This window comes from Eriocheir sinensis, chromosome 44 (assembly GCF_024679095.1).
Source record: "Eriocheir sinensis breed Jianghai 21 chromosome 44, ASM2467909v1, whole genome shotgun sequence".
NCBI lineage: Eukaryota > Metazoa > Arthropoda > Malacostraca > Decapoda > Varunidae > Eriocheir > Eriocheir sinensis.
In genome coordinates this window covers 1597005-1614504 of record NC_066552.1, presented here as the reverse complement: position 1 = coordinate 1614504, position 17500 = coordinate 1597005, and the positions used below count along the sequence as shown (strand labels likewise).

The 17500-nt window shown below is 41.7% G+C and overlaps 1 protein-coding gene across 4 annotated transcripts in view; it reads right to left on the bottom strand.

Moving 5' to 3' along the window:
• The window catches only part of LOC126980268 (cell adhesion molecule 1-like), a 224346-nt gene that overhangs the window by 167307 nt on the left and 39539 nt on the right, over window positions 1–17500 (bottom strand). The gene's annotated exons all lie outside the window — the stretch shown is intronic.

Sequence of the window (17500 nt, the reverse complement as noted above, 5' to 3'; positions counted from 1 at the left end):
AAGAGAAGGGAAGGGAGAGGAAGGGAAGGGAAGGGAAGGGAAGGGAGGGGAAGGGAAAGGAAGAGAAGGGAAGGAAAGGGAAGGGAAAGGGAAGGGAAAGGAGGAGAAGGATGAGGAAAAAGAGGAAAGAGAGGGAAAGAAACGAACGAAAGGAAGAGACGAAGAGGGGAGAGGAAAGAAGTAGAAGGAAGGAGGAAAGATGAAAGAGGAAGAGGAGGACGGATAAAGAGGAAAGGAAAGAGGGAAGAAAGAGAAAAGGGGATAAAAGGGAGAGGAAGGAAAAAGGGTAAAGCTGGAGAGGGGAAGAAGGGGAGGGAGAAAAAGGAAGAATGGGAAGAGAGAGGAAAGGGAGGAGGAATAAAGAGAGGAGGGAGAGAAAGGAGGAAGAGGAAAAATGAGAGAGAGAGAGAGAGAGAGAGAGAGAGAGAGAGAGAGAGAGAGAGAGAGAGAGAGAGAGAGAGAGAGAGAGAGAGAGAGAGAGAGAGAGAGAGAGAGAGAGAGAGAGAGAGAGAGAAATTACATAAAAGTGTGTGTGTGTGTGTGTGTGTGTGTGTGTGTGTGTGTGTGTGTGTTTAATTGGCTGCAGTGTGAACCGCACCCTCCGCGTAAAGAGAGAGAGAGAGAGAGAGAGAGAGAGAGAGAGAGAGAGAGAGAGAGAGAGAGAGAGAGAGAGAGAGAGAGAGAGAGAGAGAATACCATTATTACTATTATTATTATTATCATTATTACTATTATTACTATTTTCATTATTATTATTATTATTATTATTATTATTATTATTATTATTACACACATCCATTTCCCTCTCCACATCTCTCTCCATCTCATATTTCTCCTTCCTCCTCCTCCTCCTCCTCCTCCTCCTCCTCCTCCTCCTCATTCCTCAACCTCTTATCTCCACCTTTTTACAAACAGCAGAGAATGTTTCCTCCTCCTCCTCCTCCTCCTCCTCCTCCTCTTCCTTGGACAAAGATAAGGTACAAGTGAAGGGAATAAAGAAAAGGGAAGATAAGGTTATTAGAAAAGAGGAGGAGGAGGAGGAGGAGGAGGATAGAGAAGAGAGGAGAAGATAGACCAGGGAGAACAGACAGAAGACTACGGAGATAAGAATATAGAGGAAGATGAGGAGGAGGAGGAGGAGGAGGAAGAGGAATAAGCCCTTGAAGATAAAAGTTAGGGTTGTAAAATAAGGAAATAAAGAAAAGAGAAGGAGGGAGAAGGGAGGAAGGGAGGAGAAGGAATTTGAGTAGAAAACAAATAAAAAGAAGAATTTGAAAAGAAGGAAATTACTTAACAGAGTGAAAAAGGAGGAAGGAAAGAAGAGAGGAGAAAGGAGAAGGAGGAATAATGGATGGAAGAGGAGGAAGGAAGTAAGTAAGGAAGGAAGGAAGGAAGGAAGATATGAAGGAAAGAAAGAGGGAAGGAGGGAAGGAAGGAAAGAAGGAAGGAGGGAGAGAAGATGTGGAAGGAAGGAAGAAAGGAAGGAAGGAGAGATGGAAGGAAGGAAGGAAGGAAGGAAGGAAGGAAGGAAGAAAGGAAGGAAGGAAGGAAGCAAGGAAGGAAAGAAGGAAGGAAGGAGAGAAATATGAAAAAAAGAAGGAATAAAGAAAGAAAAGATAGAAGGAAGGAAGAAAAGAGAGAGAGAGAGAGAGAGAGAGAGAGAGAGAGAGAGAGAGAGAGAGAGAGAGAGAAAATTAGATTCACGTCAACATCCAAAACATGATTCGACAAGTGTGAATGTTTTTTTCTTTCTTTTTCCGAGTTCCGAAAACCTAACTCTCTCTCTCTCTCTCTCTCTCTCTCTCTCTCTCTCTCTCTCTCTCTCTCTCATCTTTTCTTTCTATTTTCCTTTTTTCTTTCATATTTCCTTCCTCTCTCTCTCTCTCTCTCTCTCTGCAAGCTTTCATTTCCTCTCTTTCCTCTTCCTTTGTCCTCTTCCTCTTCCTTGCCTCTTCATCTTCATAATTACTCTTTTCACGCCTCCTCCTCCTCCTCCTCCTCCTCCTCTTCCTCCTCCTCCTCTTCTTCTCTTTCATTCTAAAGGCGTGTACACTAAACCAGTATGTATTCTATTCACACACACATACACACACATACACACACACACACACACAGCAAGATGAAACATGTTTTAACTTGTGCATTCCTGAAGAGCCGAGAGAGAGAGAGAGAGAGAGAGAGAGAGAGAGAGAGAGAGAGAGAGAGAGAGAGAGAGAGAGAGAGAGAGAGAGAGAGAGAGAGAGAGAGAGAGAGAGAGAGAGAGACGCGACGAAAACACGTAAAAATCTCTTTCCGACATCCATTTTAGGCAAACAGAGAGAGAGAGAGAGAGAGAGAGAGAGAGAGAGAGAGAGAGAGAGAGAGAGAGAGAGAGAGAGAGAGAATTCAAGTGAAGAAATGTCAGTGTGAAGGATGAAAAGGGGAAGCGTGCAAAAAGGAGGAGGAGGAGAAGGAGGAGGAGGAGGAGGAGGAGGAAGAAAAAGGAAGGAAGAAGTAGAAGGAAGTGGAAGTGACGGAGGAAGAAGAAGGAAAAGAAGAAGAAAAACATGAATAAAAAGAACAAGAAAACGAAGACAGAAGTGGAAGAATGAGGAGGAGGAGGAGGAGGAGGAGGAGGAGGAGGAGGAAATTTAAAACTAAAGAAGAAATTAAAAGATAAAATATGAAGTAAAAGATGGAAGGAAAAAGTTGAACAAGTTGAAAATATGTTGGAAGAGGAAGAAGAAGAAGAGGAAGAGGAGGAAGAGGAAGAAGAGGAGGAGGAACAGAGGAGCTTGCAGGAAGACAGTAAGAGGAAGAAGAAGAGGAATAAGAAGACCAGAGGAACTTAGAGGAAGACAAGAAGAGGAAGAAGTAGAGTGAGAGGAGGAAGAGGAGGAGCAGAAGAACTCACAGGAAGACTAGTGAGAGGAAGAAGAGGAATTAGACCAGAGGAAGACAAGAAGAAGAAGAGTCAGAGAAGGAAGAGGAGGAGCGGAAGAACTCACAGGAAAACGAGTAAGAGGAAGAAGAGGAATAAGAAGACCAGAGGCAACTAAGAGGAAGACAAGAAGAGGAAGAAGAAGAGTTAAGAGGAGGAAGAGGAAGAGGAAGAGGAGGAGAAGAAGTTAGCAGTAGCGCAGAACGGAAGGCCTGTCAGCTTCTAATGAGGTTACCTGCTTCACTAAACTCTCCAGTCTGCAGGCCCTTAGAGGAGGAGGAGGAGGAGGAGGAGGAGAGAGGGAGGAGTTGAAGAAGAAAGAGGAAGATGAAGGGGAGTGGGAGGGAGAGAGTGGGTCTAAAGAGGGAGGAAGAGGAGGAGGAAGAGGATGAGGAGGAGGAGAGAGGATGTTGAAAAAGAAAGAGGAAGAGGGAGAGTGGGTGAGAGAGTGGGTCTAAAAAGGGAGGAAGAGAAGGAGGAGGAGGAGGAGGAAGAGGATGAGGAGGAGGAGAGAGGAAGTTGAAAAAGAAAGAGGAAGAAGAGGGAGAGTGGGAGAGAGAGTGGGTCTAAAAAGGGAGGAAGAGAAGGAGGAGGAGGAGGAGGAGGAGAACAAAACAATATATAAAACAACAAAACAATCAAATAAAAACAAGACAAGGAGGAAGAAGAAAAAAAGAAGAAAATAAAGAAGTTACAAATGAAGACAAAATACAAACACATTTCTATTATCAAAAAACAAGAAAAAGAAAAAAAAAGAAAAAAAAAGAAAACACTCGTAAGATTAATTTCCACCAAAAAAAAAAGAAGAAAGAAAAAAAAAGAAAATATATTACCACCATTAAGAGTACAGTGTTTTGGAGGAGGAGAAGGAAGAGGAAGAGGAGGAGGAGGAGGAGGAGGAGGAGGAGGAGGAGGGTGTGACAGGAAGGGGCGTGTGAGGAATGTGAGAAAATAAAGTGAAAGAGATTGAAGGAAAGTGAAAAAATAGCCTTGATTATAGTGTGTGTGTGTGTGTGTGTGTGTGTGTTGGGGGGAGTGATGGATGAGAGGAAGGAGAGAAGGAAGGAAGGAAGGAAAAGGAAGGAAGAGGAGAGAGGGGAGGAGAATGGAGGAAGAAGTGAGTTATGGATGCGAAGGAGAGGAGGAAGGAAGGAAGAAAGGAAGGAAGGAAGGAAGGAAAAGAAAGGAAGGAAGGAAGGAAAAGGAAGGAAGAGGAGAGAGGGGAGGAGAATGGAGGAAGAAGTGAGTTATGGATGCGAAGGAGAGGAAGAAGGAAGGAAGGAAGGAAGAAATGAAGGAAAGAAAGAAGGAAGGAAAAGAAAGGAAGGAAGGAAGGAAAGAAGGAAGGAAAAGAAATGAAGGAAAAAAAAGGAAGGAAGGAAGGAAGGAAGAAAAAGAAAGGAAGGAAGGAAGGAAGAAAAAGAAAGGGAGGAAGTAATGAAGGAACAAGGAAAAAAGAAGCATGTAAACAGGGAAGAGCAGGCAACGTAAAATCAGTTATATCGATGTTCCTAACGATGAAATGAAAAAAAAGGAAAACAAAACAAAAAAAAGGAAGAGAAAGTAAGTAAAAAAAACAAAGAGGAAAAGAGGTAGGAAGGAAGAAGGAAGGGAGAGAGAAAACGAGAGAGAAAGAGAGAAAGGAGGAGGAGGAGGAGGAGGAAAGAAGGAAGGAGGAAGGAAGATTAAACTGAATATTCATACAAAGTTTCGCACACACACACACACACACACACACACACACACACACACACACACACACACACACACACACACACGGCACCCTTTGATCTCTTTGTTTATATTCATTTTCCCCTACACAAACAGACGAACACACAAACAACAACAACAACAACAACAACAGCTTAATTATCTTTATGCCTTACTTTCCCTTTTAATGAGGTAATTAGCATCGTCCTAAGACTTCGCCCTAAGTAATTTCTTCCCTCTAAGCTCAGAGGAGGAGGAGGAGGAGGAGGAGGAGGAGGAAGAGGGGAGGGAGAAGATGAGGAAGAGAGGAACGATATGGTGGTGGAAGAGCAGGAGGAGGAGGAGGACGACGAAGATGGCGAGGAGGAGGAGGAAGAGGAAGAGAGAGAGGAAGAAGAAGAGAAAAAAGAAGAAAAAGGAAACCAGAGAAAAAAGAGAAGAAGAAAAAGGAAGAAGAAGAGTGAAAGGGAGGTGAAGAAGGAGGAAGAGGAAGAGGAGGAAGAAGAGGACGAGGAGGAGAGGGAGGAGGAGGAAAGGGAAGAACAAGAAAAGGGAAAAGAAGAAAAATTAAAAGCCCCCAAAAAAGATTAGAGAAGAAAGAAAAAGAAAAGAGAAACAAAAAGGAAAAATAAAAACATAAGAAAATAAAAAAAAGGAAGGAGAAAAAAACGAAGAGGAAGTGAGAGAAAGAAAATAAATAACAAGGAGGAGGAAAACGTGGAGAGATGGAGGAAAGGGAGGGAGGAAAGAATGATGGCAGTGGAGGAGAAAAAAAGGAGATGGAGAGGAAAAATATGCAAAGGAGGGAGAGAAAAGGGACAGGTGAAAGAGGAGGAGGAGGAGGAGGAGGAGGAGGAGGAGGAGGAGGAGGAGAGGAGGGGAGAGGAAGAAAGGAAAGAGGTGGAAGAGGAAGAGAGAGGCATTGAGTGGAGTTGAGGAGAGTGAAGAGAGGAGAGAGAGAGAGAGAGAGAGAGAGAGAGAGAGAGAGAGAGAGAGAGAGAGAGAGAGAGAGAGAGAGAGAGAGAGAGAGAGAGAGAGAGAGAGAGAGAGAGAGAGAGAGAGAGAGAGAGAGAGAGAGAGAGAGAGAGAATACAGAAAAAAAGAAGAGAATGAAAAAACACATGAAAAGAAAAAAAGAAGAAAAAAGAAGAAAAATAAGATGAAAAAGACAAAATAAAGAAAAAGAAAAAGATAGGAAAAAAGCAAGTATAAAACAAGAAAAAAATTAAAAAATGAAGAAAAAAAGGAAAAAACTGACTCAAGATCTTTTTACTTTCCTTTCAGAAGTAAAAAAAAAAAACCTCTTAACTTCCATCAAACGCTGAACAAACTTTCCTAGTAATACGAGTCCCTGAAGAGGAGGAGGAGGAGGAGGAGGAGGAGGAGGAGGAGGAGGAAGACGAGAAGAAAAAAGGAAGGAAGGAAGATGAAGAAAAAAAACTACCACAAGAAGAAAAAGAATACAAAAAATAAACAAAAAACTGAGAGAGAGAGAGAGAGAGAGAGAGAGAGAGAGAGAGAGAGAGAGAGAGAGAGAGAGAGAGAGAGAGAGAGAGAGAGAGAGAGAGAGAGAGAGAGAGAGAGAGAGACCCTCCTCGACTCCTCTCAATTGTGTTCAGACGGCGAGGGGACACACACACACACACACCTCTAAATAGTAAAATAAAATAAATAAATAAATAAAAAATAGACCCTTCAGAAACTTTTTTATTACAATTATTCATCTTAGCAAAAGGCACGAATCCCCCCCCCCCTTTTTACCCCCTCCCCCCCCTCACCCTTCATTTTCTTTTTAGTCCCCCTTGAAAAAAAAGAAAACGGGAGGCGGCGTCGAGAAAGAAAACGGGAAGAAACAAAAAACGTTGAATTTATTAGAGAAAAAAAGGTTAGATCGTTTGAGTTACGTAAGAGAGAGAGAGAGAGAGAGAGAGAGAGAGAGAGAGAGAGAGAGAGAGAGAGAGAGAGAGAGAGAGAGAGAGAGAGAGAGAGAGAGAGAGAGAGAGAGAGCTGCGGCCTTTTCTTTTGCCTCCAAACGTAAAAAAAGGGAGAATACTTGATAAGGGAGAGGGAGAGAAGGGAGAGAGAAAAAGAGAGAAGGGGAGAGAGGAGGAGAATGGAGGAGAGAGGAGAGAGAGGAGAGAGGTAGAAGAGAAGAGAGTGGAAGAGGAAGAAGAGAAAATGGAAGATGGAGGAGGAGGGAAGGAAGGGGGAGGAATGAAGAGAGGAGGATGAGAGGAAGAAAAGAGAAAGAGTAAGAGAAGGAGATGCTAAAAAGAAGAAAGAAAGAAGAGGAAAGAAGAAAGGAAAATAAGGGAGATAACTAATACAGGGAGAAGGAAGAAAGGAAGGAAAGAAGGAAGGAGAGAGAGGGAGAGGGAGGGATAATGAGGAAGGAAGGAAGAAAGAAGGGAAGAAGAGGAGAGAAAGAAGGAGGGAAGAAGAAAGGAAAATAAGGGAGATAACTAATAGACGGAGAAGCAATAAAGGATGTACAGAAGGAATTAGAGAGGGAGAGGGAGGGATAATGAGGTAGGAAGGAAGAAAGAAGGGAAGAAGAGGAGAGAAAGAAGGAGGGAAGAAGAAAGGAAAATAAGGGAGATAACTAATAGACGGAGAAGGAAGAAAGGAAGGAAAGAAGGAAGGAGAGAGGGAGAGGGAGGGATAATGAGGTAGGAAGGAAGAAAGAAGCGAAGAAGAGGAGAGAAAGGAGGGAAGAAGAAGGGAGGGAGAGACGGAAAGAAGGGTAATGGAAGAAGGGAGAGGAGAGGGAGGGAGGGAGGGAGATAAGGAGGTATAGAAAGAAGAGACGGGAGGGAGAGATGAATGGAGCAAGAGTATGGCATTGGAAAGAGGTAAGAGAGGAAGGGAGGGAGGGAAGGGAGGTAAAAGGGGGAGGGGGGAGGAAAGGTGTGGTTGACGTGTAATCTTATCCGAAACACCTGAGCTTGGAGAGGCTGTGTCTCTCTTAGTGGCGGTGGGGGGGAAGAGAAGGAGGAGGAGGAGGTGGAGGAGGCAATGGTGGTGGTGGCGGCGGCGGTGATATTTTTTTTGTTTTAGGTAGAACAAAAGGATATAAGAACATAAGGAGCCTGCAAGAGGCCGGTTGGCCTATACAAGGCAGCTCCTGTAATCCTGACCCCACCTTGCCTCACCATCCATGGCTTTATCTAACCTCTTCTTGAATGTATCTATGGTATTGGCACCCACAACATGGCTGTCAAGCCATTTGAATTTATCTAACTTAAACCCATTGCTACGTGTCCTACTTGGTTCTTTTACAACCAAAACTCTATTGACATCCCCTATATTAAATCCCTTCATCCATTTATAGACTTCGATCAGGTCCCCTTTGGGGAGGCGGTGGCTGAGTCGTCAAAGTAACGGCCTCGTGTTCAGGAGGACGCGAGTTCAATCCCCGCCCGGTGCCACCAAGCTGGGATTTTTCAGCCGCCGCCGAGTGGCTTAAAACTACCCACATGCTGTCCAGAAGACCACCTATCAACCCGGACTCTAGATTCTAGGATCAAAGATGAGCTCTGGGAGGGCAGCATGAGCCAATGCAAGATGGCGCCACTATAAACACTCGCCTGCGCCAGAACGGGCTGGGCCGACCATCAGGACCTACCGGAAAGAAGCCTTGGACCGACCATCAGGATCCACCGGGAAGAAGCCTACCGGCGCAATAGGCTGCAATGTAAAAAAAAAAAAAAAAAAAAAAAAAAAAAACCTTCGCCTTTCTAGAGAGTGTAGATTTAACTGCTTCAGCCTGTCTTCATAAGGCAAGTTTCTCACCCCCTGAATCATCTTTGTCATCCTCCTCTGTACAGATTCTAACACCTTGATATCCAATCTACAGTAGGGGACCAGAATTGAACTACATAATCGAGATGAGGTCTAACTAGTGCTAAGTAAAGTTTGAGGATGACTTCAGCGCTCCTATTGCTCACGCTCCTTGAGATGAAACCAAGTACTCTGTTTGCCCGATTTTTAGCCTGAATGCATCGAGCCCTAGGACGGAGGTCAGCGCTGAAGGTCCGGCAGCACGTGGGTAATCTTCCGACACTCGGCGAGGGTTGAAAATAGATGGATGTGGGGTAGAAAAGAGGAAAAAGGGCAAAAAAATGTATAAAAAGAATAACAAAAATGAATTAAGGGGAAAGTAAAGAAAGAAACCCATGAAGAAAATGAAGAAAAAAAAGACGAAAACAAGATGAAGAAAAAGAAACAGAAAAAGGAAAGAAAAAAACATTGAAGGAAGTACAATCAGAACCAATCATATATGTACTACAAGTGGTGGTGGTGGTGGTGGTGATGGTGGTGATGGTGGTGGTGGTGGTGGTGATGATGGTGGTGGCGGTGGTGGTGACGAACAGAAGTAGAGGAAGAGAAACAGATAAATATATAAATAGCAATTGGCTCTGGTGGTAGTAGTAGTAGTAGTAGTAGTAGTAGTAGTAGTAGTAGTAGTGGTGGTGGTGGAGAAATGGATTGGTAGAAGTGGAGAATGTGGAGGAGGAGGAAGAGGAGGAGGAGAAAGAGGAGATTGATGATTTAGATGGAGGAGAAAGGATTACTAGTGAATAAGGAGGAGGAGGAGGAGGAGGAGGAGGAGGAGGAGGAGGAGGAGGAGGAGGAGGAGGAAGAGGAGGAGGGCTTAAGTGGAGATGCTGCTGGTGGAGGATATTAATAGAGGAGATTAGGTGGAGGATATAGTGGAAGAGGAGGAGGAAGAAGAAGAGGAAGAGGAAGAGGAGGAGGAGGAGGAGGAGGAGGAGTTAGAGGAAGAGGAGGAAAGAATGGGAGAAGAAGAAGAAGAAGAAGAAGGAAGAGGAGGAGGAGAAAATGATAAAGAATGGAGAGAAAAAAAAAGACGAGGTAAAGAAAGATGAAAACAAAAACACAAACTAAAGAAAAAAAGAAGAAAATCTGACACGAAAAAAAAAGAAAACAAATATAAGGGAAAAGGAAGAAAAATGGGGAATAATATAAAGAAGAAAAAGAAAAAAGAAAAAAAAATGTTGTTGTTGTTGTTGTTGTTGGTGTTGGTGGTGGTGGTGATGGTGGTGGTGGTGGTGGTGATGGTGGTGGTGATGGTGGTGGTGGTGGTGGTGGTGGTGGTGATGGGTGGCCGAGGTTCGAACCCCCTTTAATAAGATACTGATCCTTATTTTCCGCCACACAATCTCTTCTCCGTAACTAATACCTTATATACTTTACATAGATGGCTTCCTCCTCCTCCTCCTCCTCCTCCTCCTCTTCCTCTTCCTCCTTGTGTTCTTCCTTTATCTCTCTCCTCCTTCTATCTTCTTATAAATCATCCTCTCCTTCCTTCTCTTTCCCTTCTTCTTCCTTCTCCTCTTTCCCTTTCTCCTCTTCTTCCTCTTCCTTCTCCTCCTCTTACTTCTTCTCTTTCTCTTAATCCTTTTCCTTCTCTTCTTTCTTCCTTTTCCCTCTCTTCTTCCTCCTTCTCCTCCTCTTCCTCTCCTATTTCCCTTCTTCCTCTCCTCCTCCTCCTCTTCCTCCTCCTCCTCTCCCTTATCTTATTTTCTCTTCTACTTCTATCTTACTTTCTCTTCGTTTTCTTTATCTTTACTACTACTTCAAAATCATGTCTTCTCCTCCTCTTTTCCCTCCTCCTCCTCCTCCTCCTCCTCCTCCTCCTCTTCCTCCTTGTTGCAATATTCTTTCCTCCAGATCTTTACTTTCTCCTTGCTCTGTTTTATCTCCTCTTTTCTTATCCCTCCTTATCCACTCCTTTCTCCTCCTCCTCCTCCTCCTCCTCCTCCTTTAATAATTTTTACTCTTGCTACAAAAATACGTACAGCTTGAAGGCTTCTTAATATATAACAGAGAGGAGGAGGAAGAAGAAGAAGAAGAAGGAGGAGGAGGAGGAGGAGGAGGAGGAGGAAAATGTGAGTGATAAATTAGAGCTAGTTTTTTTTTTTGCATTTAATTAAAGAAAGAAAAAAATGGTGAAAAAATAAGAATGATTGCATAGTCTTTCTCTTCTTTAATGAAACAGTTAAGAGAGAGAGAGAGAGAGAGAGAGAGAGAGAGAGAGAGAGAGAGAGAGAGAGAGAGAGAGAGAGAGAGAGAGAGAGAGAGAGAGAGAGAGAGAGAGAGAGATAAAGAGAGAGAAAGAGAGAGAGAGAAAGAGAGTGAGAGAGAAAGAGAGAGAGAGAGAGAGAGAGAGAGAGAGAGAGAGAGAGAGAGAGAGAGAGAGAGAGAGAGAGAGAGAGAGAGAGAGAGAGAGAGAGAGAGAGAGAGAGAGAGAGAGAGAGAGAGAGAGAGAGAGAGAGAGAGAGAGAGAGAGAAAGGGGGTTAGCATAAAGATAAACAAACAAAGGTGAGATTTAATTAGCAACTCATATCCCTGACGTTAATTAGGCCCGGGCCATACCTGCATGTGCTAATTGAAACACAACAACACCTTCAACACAACGCAACACACGAAGAGTTTGTAGATCTATGCACACAACACATTAACACAACGATGATGGATGTATTGATAAGGACAACAGTATTCCAATTTTTTCATTTTTTTTTATAATTTTTTTTCTCTTCTTCTTCTGTTGCTTCTTCGATATGTTCTTTCTTTTTCTTCTTTTTCTTCTTTTATTCTACTTTCTTACGCCTTTCTTCTTTCAATTTCCTCGTTTTTTTTTCTTCTTTTACTTCTTCGTTTGTTCTCCTTTCTTCTTCTTCTTCTTCTTCTTCTTTATTCTATTTTCTTACGCCTTTCTTCTTTCAATTTCCTCTATTTTTTTCTTTTTTCTTCTTCTTTTGCTTCTTCGATATGTTCTCCTTTCTTCTTCTTCTTCTTCTTTTATTATATTTTCTTACGCCTTTCTTCTTTCAATTTAATCTATTTTTTTCTTCTTCTTGCTTCTTCGATATGTTCTCCTTTCTTCTTCTTCTTCTTTTATTCTATTTTCTTACGCCTTTCTTCTTTCAATTTCCTCTATTTTTTTCTTTTTTTCTTCTTCTTTTGCTTCTTCGATATGTTCTCCTTTCTTCTTCTTCTTCTTCTTTTATTCTATTTTCTTACGCCTTTCTTCTTTCAATTTCCTCTATTTTTTTCTTTTTTTCTTCTTCTTTTGCTTCTTCGATATGTTCTCCTTTCTTCTTCTTCTTCTTATTTTATTTTCTTACGCCTTCTTTCTTCAATTTCTCTTTTTTCTTTATTCTTCTTTTACTTCTTCGTTTGTTCTCCTTTCTTCTTCTTCTTCTTTTATTCTATTTTCTTACGCCTTTCTTCTTTCAATTTCCTCTTTTTTTTTTTTCTTCTTTTGCTTCTTCGATATGTTCTCCTTTCTTCTTCTTCTTCTTCTTCTTTTATTCTATTTTCTTACGCCTTTCTTCTTTCAATTTCCTCATTTTTTCTTCTTTTACTTCTTCGTTTGTTCTCCTTTCTTCTTCTTTTTCTTCTTCTTCTTTTCCTTCTTCTACTTATACGTGTTATTCTCCTTATTCTTCTTCCTTTTATTCTATTTTCTTATCCCATTCCCTTTCTTCTCCCTCACTCTCTCCCTTCGTCTTTCCTTCCCATCCCTCTCCCTCTCCTTCCCTTCCTTTACTCTCCCTAACTTTCCCTATTCTTCCTATCCTGTCCTTCCTTTCCTCTTCCTCGCCTTTCCTTCCTCTATTCTCCCTTCCATTCGTCTTCCATCTCCTCCCTTCCCTTCGTCTTCCCTCTCCTTCTCCCTTCCATCTCCTCTCTCATCGCTCTCTCCCTCCCTATCACCTGTTTCTCACTCTCTCCCTTCCCCTTCTTTATCTATTCTCCCTCTCCTTTGTCTTCCCTTCCTCTCCTCTTCTCCCTTCCTTTAATCTCCCTAACCCTCTTCTTTTTCTCTATTCTTCCTATCCTGTCCTTCATTTCCTTCCTTTTTCCTCTTCCTCGCCTTTCCTTCCTCTATTCTCCCTTCCATCTCCTCCCTTCCCTTCGTCTTCCCTCTCCTTCTCCCTTCCATCTCCTTCTCCCTCATCGCTCTCTCCCTCCCTATCACCTCTCTCCCTTCCCTTTCTTTAACTATTCTCCCTCTCCTTTGTCTTCCCTTTCTCTCCTCTTCTCCCTTCCTCTCCATCCATCTTCCTCCCCCTCTCCCTCTCTCACTCTCTCCCTTCCCTTTCTTTAACTATTCTCCCTCTCCTTTGTCTTCCCTTTCTCTCCTCTTCTCCCTTCCTCTCCATCCATCTTCCTCCCCCTCTCCCTCTCTCTCTCTCTCCCTGACCACTTCCTCCCCCTCTCCCCCTTCCCACCGGTGTCCAGCTGGCATCACATGGGTCGCATTCCCAGCTAATGTCCCAAGGGTGCTGGGTAAGTGACGGGGGGCATAGATACTCTCTCCTCTACCCTTCTCTTCTACACCCTTCCTCTTCCACATCTTCCTCTCCTCTCCTCTACCTTCTCTTCCACCCTTCTCCTCACTTTTGTTGTCTCTGTTTCTTCTTTATCGTCATTGTTTTCCTTGTCTTGTTTGGTGTTTGAATAGGCCTATCAAGCTTTGTTTAGTGACTTCTTTTCCTGTATTTTCGTTTATCCTTTTCTTTAACTCTCTTCTTTTCCTCTTTTCTCTTTGTTTTTTTTTTATTCCCTCGTTTGGTCTGATTTAGTTTCCTGTATTTTAATTTTGTCTTTTTCTTTATCTCTCTTCTCCTTTTTTCTCTTCTTTGTTTTCTTTTATTCCCTCGTTTGGTCTGATTTCTTTTCCTGTATTTTAATTTGTCTTTTTCTTTATCTCTCTTCTTCTCTTTTCTCTTCTTTGTTTTCTTTTATTCCCTCGTTTGGTCTGATTTCTTTTCCTGTATTTTAATTCGTCTTTTCTTCATCTCTCTTCTCCTCTTCTCTCATCTCCCGTCTCTTCTCTCTTCTTCGTTTTCCTTTACTCCCTCGTTTGGTCTGACATACCTCTTCCTCTCCTCTATAAGTTCATCTTCTCTTCCTCTTCTCTCCTCCTCTCCCTGTCTCCTTTATTTCTTCTTCCTTTAATTTAGTTCATCTTTTCTTTCCTCCTCTAATCTATCCTTCATCTTCTCTAAATTTACACTCTATTCCTCTCCTCCAGTTCATCTTCTCTTTCTCTTCTCTCCTCCTTTCTCTATCTTCTTTATTTCTTCTTCCTTTAATGTAGTTCATCTTCTCTTTCCTCCTCTAATCTATCCGCTATTCCTCTCCTCCAGTTCATCTTCCCTTCCTCTTCTCTCCTCCTCTCCCTATCTTCTCTTTCTTCTTCCTTTAATCTAGTTCATCTTCTCTTTCCTCCTCTAATCTATCCTCTATCTTCTCTAAATTTACACTCTATTCCTCTCCTCCAGTTCATCTTCCCTTCCTCGCCTTTCCTCTCTCTACACCTGACACCTCTACCCCCCCCCCCCTCCCCTCCACACCTGTTGACATACCTGGCCGTTCGTTGTTCCGTTCCAGGTGAGTTCAAAACAAGGACCGAAAACAGGGAATTCAGAGCAGGTATGTAGCAGCCAATCAGGTGTAAAAAAGAGAAAAAAAAGAGTAGAGGAGAGGAAGAGAAGATAAATTAGAGGAAGAGAAAACGAATAGAGAAAAGATAAATTAGAGGAAGAGAAAACGAACAGAGAAGAGAAGATAAATTAGATGAAGAGAAAACGAATAGAGAAAAATTAGAGGAAGAGAAAACGAATAGAGAAGATAAATTAGAGGAAGAGAAAACGAATAGAGAAGAGAAGATAAATTAGAGGAAGAGAAAACGAATAGAGAAGAGAAGATAAATTAGAGGAAGAGAAAACGAATAGAGAAGATAAATTAGAGGAAGAGAAAACGAATAGAGAAGAGAAGATAAATTAGAGGAAGAGAAAACGAATAGAGAAGAGAAGATAAATTAGAGGAAGAGAAAACGAATAGAGAAGAGAAGATAAATTAGAGGAAGAGAAAACGAATAGAGAAGATAAATTAGAGGAAGAGAAAACGAATAGAGAAGAGAAGATAAATTAGAGGAAGAGAAAACGAATAGAGAAGATAAATTAGAGGAAGAGAAAACGAATAGAGAAGAGAAGATAAATTAGAGGAAGAGAAAACGAATAGAGAAGAGAAGATAAATTAGAGGAAGAGAAAACGAATAGAGAAGAGATGATAAATTAGAGGAAGAGAAAACGAATAGAGAAGATAAATTAGAGGAAGAGAAAACGAATAGAGAAGATAAATTAGAGGAAGAGAAAACGAATAGAGAAGATAAATTAGAGGAAGAGAAAACGAATAGAAAAGAGAAGATAAATTAGAGGAAGAGAAAACGAATAGAAAAGAGAAGATAAATTAGAGGAAGAGAAAACGAATAGAGAAGAGAAGATAAATTAGAGGAAGAGAAAACGAATAGAAAAGAGAAGATAAATTAGAGGAAGAGAAAACGAATAAGAAAACAGAGAAGTGACGAGGAAAAGAAGATTGAGTAAGAGGAAGAGAAATGCGTAAGAAAAAGAAGATAAAAAAGTAGAGAAACATGGAAACATGGACTAGCAGGCAGCAGAAACCCTTTTGACTCATTGAGGAAGAGAAGATATATTAAGAGTAGAGGAAGAGAAAACATATAAGAAAACAGAGAAGTGAAGTGATGAGGAAAAGAAGATTGAGTAAAATGAAGAGAAATACGTAAGAAGAAGATAGAAATAAAGATTAGAAAAAAGGGAGAGAAGAGAAATTAGAGTAGAGGAAGAGAAAAGGTATAAAAAAGATGAGTAGTGGCAAGGAAAAGAAGATAGAGTAAAAGGAAGAAAAGAAAAGGATAAAAAGATTAGATAAGAGGAAGAGAAGAGGAAGAGGAAAGAAGAGGTAAGAAGCAAAATAGAATAGAAGGGGAAACTTAGCTAAAAAAAAAAAAACACCAAACGAAAAAAAATATGACAGAAAGAAAACAAAGAAAATGATAGAGAAAAAAAACAAAAAAACACCTCTTGACACACACACACACACACACACACACACACACACACACACACACGCGCGCGTCGCTACGTACACAACACGCTGAGCTAATTATCATGTTATTACTACGTGTTGTGAACGTGTTGTGAGGCGTCCTGGGTGGGTGGGGTGGGGTATGCCGGGGGAGGGGGGGAGGGGCATACGAGTACAAAACAAGTCTCTTCACACACACACACACACACACACACACACACACACACACACACACACACACACACACTAAATTGACTTGACCAGACTAAAAGAAACAACACACATAAACAAACAGACAAACAAAGACTACATGACAGAAACAGACAGACAGACAGAGAAGAAAACGAACACGATATCAACACAGACAGGAAGAAAACGAAGACACTCAAAATACTATGAAGAAAACAAAGAAAAATAAAGAAAATTGTTGAAGAAAAAAAAAAGATGAGGTTGACCACTTACATAAAAAAAATATGGAGGGGAAAATAAATGAAAAGATAGAAGGAAAAAAAGAGAAAAAGAAGGAAAAGGTAAGAAAGAGGGAAGAAGAGAAAGTGGAGAAGAGAATGAAGGATGGAAGGGAGAGAGTATATGGAGGAGGAAGAGAAGGGAAGAGGAGGAGGAAGAGGAGGAGGAGGAGGAGAGGAAGAAAAAAGAGAGGAGGGAAGAGATGGATGGAGAGAATAAACAAACGGACAGAGAGCGAGAGAGAGAGAGAGAGAGAGAGAGAGAGAGAGAGAGAGAGAGAGAGAGAGAGAGAGAGAGAGAGAGAGAGAGAGAGAGAGAAAACGGGTAAAACTTTCTCCATATTCTACTTTTATCATCCTTTTTTTACTCTTTTTATTTTCCTTAACTTTTATTTACTTTTTTTTATCACTTTTATTCCTGTAACGCCAACAACAACAACAACAACAACAACAACTTTTCAATGCATGGGGGAAAGTGTATGAACGTCTCTCTCTCTCTCTCTCTCTCTCTCTCTCTCTCTCTCTCTCTCTCTCTCATTTCCATTCATTCCTTCTCACACTTTCCTATCAATACCTCTCTCTCTCTCTCTCTCTCTCTCTCTCTCTCTCTCTCTCTCTCTCTCTCTCTCTCTCTCTCTCTCTCTCTCTCTCCTCATCATCATAATAACAATCACCCTTCTATTTGGTTGTGTTCGGAGGCATGGCGTGAGGGAGAGGCATTATCATTACCCTTCTACATGACCTGAAAATAAGAAAGCTGATTAATATTATGAGTCCACCTGAGTGAGGGGTGACACAGGTACGGATAGGTGAGGTGAGGGAGGGGTGAGGGAAGAGAGAGGAAGAGAGAGGTAGGGCTGAGGGATAGATGGAAGAAGGGGTGAGGAAAGGGAGAGAAAAGATTGATAGAAGAGGAATGGGAGAGATTAACTGGTTAGGTAAGGAGAGAGAGAGGAAATTTGAAGAGAAGGAAGAAAGGAAGGGAAGAAGAGGGGAGGTATGGGGGAAGCATGAAAGGGAGGACTGAATGAGGGATAAACAGAGGGTGAGTTAAGTGAAAAGGAAGGAAAGAAATGGAGGAAGAAGTGGAGAATAGAGGAAGAAAGAAAGGAAGGAAGGAGAGGAGAGAAGAAAAGAGGAAGAAAGAAAGAAAGGATGGAAGGAAGGAGAGGAGAGAAGAAAAGAGGAAGAAAGAAAGGATGGAAGGAAGGAGAGGAGAGAAGAAAAGAGGAAGAAAGAAAGAAAGGATGGATGGAGAGGAGAGAAGAAAAGAGGAAGAAAGAAAGAGACGATGGAAGGAAGGAGAAGAGAAGAAAAGAGGAAGAAAGAAAGAAAGAAAGGATGGAAGGAAGGAGAGGAGAGAAGAGGAAGAAAGAAAGAAAGGATGAAAGGAAGCAGAGAAGAAAAGAAGAGAGGAAGAAAGAAAGAAAGGATGGAAGGAAGGAAAGGAGGAAAAAGATAAACAGGAAACAGGTA